This window comes from Marmota monax, unplaced genomic scaffold (assembly GCF_021218885.2).
Source record: "Marmota monax isolate L192 unplaced genomic scaffold, Marmota_monax_Labrador192_F-V1.1 WCK01_AAM20220418_F8-fsc00062, whole genome shotgun sequence".
Lineage (NCBI taxonomy): Eukaryota > Metazoa > Chordata > Mammalia > Rodentia > Sciuridae > Marmota > Marmota monax.
In genome coordinates, this window is record NW_026695221.1 from 5944455 (window position 1) to 5948905 (window position 4451).

At 40.9% G+C, this 4451-nt stretch overlaps 1 pseudogene; it reads right to left on the reverse strand.

Moving 5' to 3' along the window:
* Positions 1 to 318: 318 nt before the first annotated feature.
* Positions 319 to 2679, reverse strand: LOC124085146 (serine/threonine-protein phosphatase 2A 55 kDa regulatory subunit B alpha isoform-like; annotated as a pseudogene).
* Between the last annotated feature and the right edge of the window lie 1772 nt (positions 2680 to 4451).

Sequence of the window (4451 nt, forward strand, 5' to 3'; positions counted from 1 at the left end):
GTAACTCAATGTTGATAGTCCAATTTAGTCCATTAGGCAAGATGGTGCAAGAAGTCATTTAAATTAAAAGTGCCCTACCCTTGTGTAACTGTCTAGCAGATATGGAGAATACAGTGATAATCCACAGAGCTTTCTCCATGTAGCTATAGAAATGTTTTGCTGAATGGATGAATGAATGAATGAATGAATGTTGAATGAATGAATGTAGAACACTGGAATAGGGTGCTGCAATAGATCTCTCGCTTTCACAGACACAAATGCTAGATTCAATTATCTCAACTAAGCAGGAAGTGGGCTCTTCTGCTAGGAATGCCAACCCTAATTCACTTTGTCTTGAAATGTACACAGATGTTTGTAGTAGATACAGCAATGATGTTTTCCTTGGGGTGCCAGGCCATATGAAGGGTTTCCTTCTTTTTTTTTAATATTTATTTTTTAGTTTTAGGTGGGCACAATGTCTTTATTTTAAATTTATGTGGTGCTGAGGATCGAACCCAGTGCCTCAAGCATGCTAGGCAAGCACTCTACCGCTGAGCCACAACCCCAGCCCCTGAAGGGTTGTCTAGGCTGTCAACACTTATTTCATCTTTCTTTCACTTGCTGCTTGCACTGTCTTTGTGTGGCTTCAGAACTGTGTGAGGCTTATTGTTTTCTCATGATGCTTCTAGAGTTAGATCTCCTTTTTTGTTCCTGTCAAACATTCTGAAGAAATTATTGTAAGATCCAGTCATGACAACACTGTCACATCCATTCTAGCAATATTCAAATTTATCAAGTATGCATTTTCATATAGTGAACAAAGTTTACTTCTGAGGTATTCATGTACCTGGAATATTTCCATGGCCTGTTTTCCATATTTAAGTTCTAAATTTTGACTGACAAATAGCCTCTAGTCATCATATAGTGACTACTATGGATGAATTTTACATTAGAAATAGAAGAGGTGATTTCAGAAAAAAAAAAAATGACCCGTTACTAGGGTCTTCAGGTTCTTCAAATAGTTTAGAACATCTATCACAAGGCAGATACTCTCATTCTCATAACTAAGTAGTTCTTTTACTGCTGCTGTATACAATAGTATTACAGTCATTTGGAGGGAATTTTGCTGTTACAATCACTTCTGTGAGCTCCTCTGTATAGGCAGGCTTGGTATCTGCAGTATTAAAATTCCTGTCTGTCATTTCCAGGTTCCAAAGATTAATCTACAAACCATATGTAGATAAATAAGCTTCATGATCACTATTAATAGAAATTGAGTTGATGCGCTATATATGTGCATTGGCAAACATTCTTTGTGGACTGGCCTCAATCATTAGATCCATGGGCCCAAAGACTGGCACATGTAGTGTAGTAACTGTAGCAGGATTGCTGTACCTTCCATCTTCCTCTTTCAAGTTATACCCTCCCCTTCACTGATTTTCTATAATTTTCTTATTTTATCATTGGTAGACAATAAAAACTGAGCAGCATTTTTGGGGGGTAACCACCTAATTTTGTTCATCTTTTTTTTCCCTTTTTCTAAATTTTTCAAGTAGTCAAATTATGGTTCATGGCTCTGGAAGGTGCTGTAAGCATTATTTTCTCCCCTGCTATAAAACTGGATTTTGTTCTCATGGGGTGTTGTGAGGATTAATTCGTCAGTGTTGGTAAAGCACCTGAGATCCTTGGGTTGAAGGTGCTCTTGCTTCTGTTGAAAGATGACAACTCTACCACTTTTTCCTCCTGTTACTAGTAATTTTCCAGAATGATTAAACTTTACTGTAGAAATTATATCTGCTTCTTCTACATTATCATTTACTGCTTTCACCTGAGAAAACACCACTGAATATCATTTCCTCCTCCAGCTGTTACCACTTTGGGCTGCAAATGGTGACCCTGCTGAGTTGCTCTGGGTCTCCACATCCTGTCTCCTCCCACCTAGAGATGGTGAGTAGAGAGGGTGGATGGTGTGGATGGCACCTGTGGGGATAGGGGCTGGGGGCTGGGGAGAAGGAAGGAGGAGCGGACAAACCAGCCAGCAAGATGGTGGGTTTCACACAGGGGCTTTCCTGTTGGTGCTCCCTCTCCTGCAGTGGATGAGGCTACAACAGTGATGGCAGCGGTGGGTGACTCCACTTCTCCTTTCTGGGACCTTCTTCTTCCTCTTTCTCTTCCTCTTCTTCTTTTGTACTAGGAGTTGAACCCAGGGGGCTTAACCCCTGAGCTGTATCCCAGCTTTTTTTGTGTTTTATTTTGAGACAGGGTCTTGCTAAGTTGCTTAGGACCTCACTAAGTTGCTGAGGCTGGCTTTGAACCCATGATCCTCCTGAGCTGCTGGTCCACTGTGCCTGGCTCTGGAACCTTCTTAAAGGGACATGGTGAAGCATTGTTCTTCTAGTGGTCAGTACTTGGAGCAGTGTACCTGGTTGTGCACTTTTCTTGGAAGGGGAAATGTCCACACATGTGATCATCCACCAATTCAGGCGGTAGCCAGTGGTTTGGCCTGATGTTCAGAGACTTAGAAAGAACATGATTGGAAAAATGGTGGCAAGGAAATTTGGGGAAGTATGAGGATAGACTCTCTGAATGGATAAAACATATACAGAGAAATTTAATCATTAAGTGGATAGGTTGACATGTTCTGTGAATGCCAGCCAACCTCTTCCTCCAGCTATCCTTGTCTTTGCCAAATGGTTTCATAAACAGAGTGGCCATGATGGCAGAGATAGAGGTTATGCATGGGCTAAGCGACTTGGACTTCTTCTGCAACCACTGCTCAGTGCCCAGTCTGCCAGCAATGGAAATTAGCACTAAGCCCCTGATAAGGCACCATTCTCTGGGAGTAATCAGCCAGCTACCTGGAGGCAGGTTGATTACACTGGATCACTTCCATCATGGAAAGGGCAACATTTTGTTCTTACTGGATAAGATACTTTAAATATGTTTACTTTCCTTATATGCAATACTTTTGTAAAAACTACTATCTGTGGACTTACAATGTATCTTATCCACTGTAGTGGTGTACCACACAGTATTGTTTTTGATCAAGGAACTCACTTCATAGAAAACAAAGTGCTTCAATGGGCCTATGTTCATGGAATTCACTGGTCTTACCATGTTTCCCACTGCCCTAAGCAGCTGACTTGATGAATGGTGAAATGGCCTTTTGAAGACTTCGTTACAATTCCAGCTGGATAGCAATATCTTGCATACCTGGAGTAAAGTGCTCCAGAAGGCTATATGGGCTCTGAAAAGGTATCCAAAAATATTGTGCTGTTTCTCCTATAGTCAGGATTCCTGAGTCTAGGAATCAAGGTTTGAAATGTGTCACCACTCACCATTACCCCAAGTGACCTACCAGCAAAAGGTTGGCTTCCTATTTCTGTGGCTTTATGCTCTGCTGACCTAAAGGTCTTATCTTAGTTCCAGAGACACAATAATGATTCCATTAACTGGATGTTAAGATTGCCTCTCAGGCCATTTTAGACTTCTCATGCATATGGATCAACAGACAGATAAGGGATTTACTGTGTTGGCTGGGTAGGTTGATCTGCCTACCAGAGGAAATTGGACTTTCCTCCACAATGGAGGTAAGGAAAACTATGTCTAGGATACAGAGTATCCCATGGGGTGTTTCTTGGTATTATTATGCCCTGTGATTAAGGTTAATGGAAAATTATAACATTCATCCAGGCAGGACAACTAAAGACTCAGACGTTTTGGGAATGATTTAGGTCACTTCACAGGTAAAGAACCATGACCAGCTGGGTGCTCGCTGAAGGAAAGAGAAATACGGAACAGATAGTGGAAGCAGGTAGTTGTAAAAACTGACTATGATCATGTGGCCAGTTACACAAAAGAGGATGGTAATTGTCATGAGTATTTCTTCCTTATTTTACTATGAATGTGTGTCTTTGTTTTCTTCCCTTTCATTCCCTTATAAGAGGTATTAATTTTATATCACACTATCTAAGTACTGCTGACTTTATATCATAGCATTGAGTCATGAGATAGCAAGGAGAAGGGTAAAGTCCTTATCTCCTTTTCTGGGGAAAAGGTTAGTGCATTTTCAGTTGTATACAGGATAGTTGTATTAAGTTAGGAGAAATTATGATCTTGTTATTATTTTCATTTAGAGATAAAATGTTTGTTATAAGGAGATGTGTATAGATGACAAGCTGACAATGAGGGGACCTGTGATGGTTAATTTTATGTGTCAACTATTCTGGATCATGGGGTGTCCAGATTAAACATTCAATATCCTGTGTGTGGAATCAGTGGACTCACTAAAATAGATTGCCCTCCCTGATGTGTAGGCATGATATGATCTTTGGGCACCTGAACAGAACAAAGCGTGGACGAAGGAGACATTTACCCCCTTTTCTTGTGCTTCACTGCTTGAGCTGGGACATCTCATCTCATCTTCTCCTGTCGCAGACTAGGATTCATACGACAGGCTCCCCGTGCTCTTA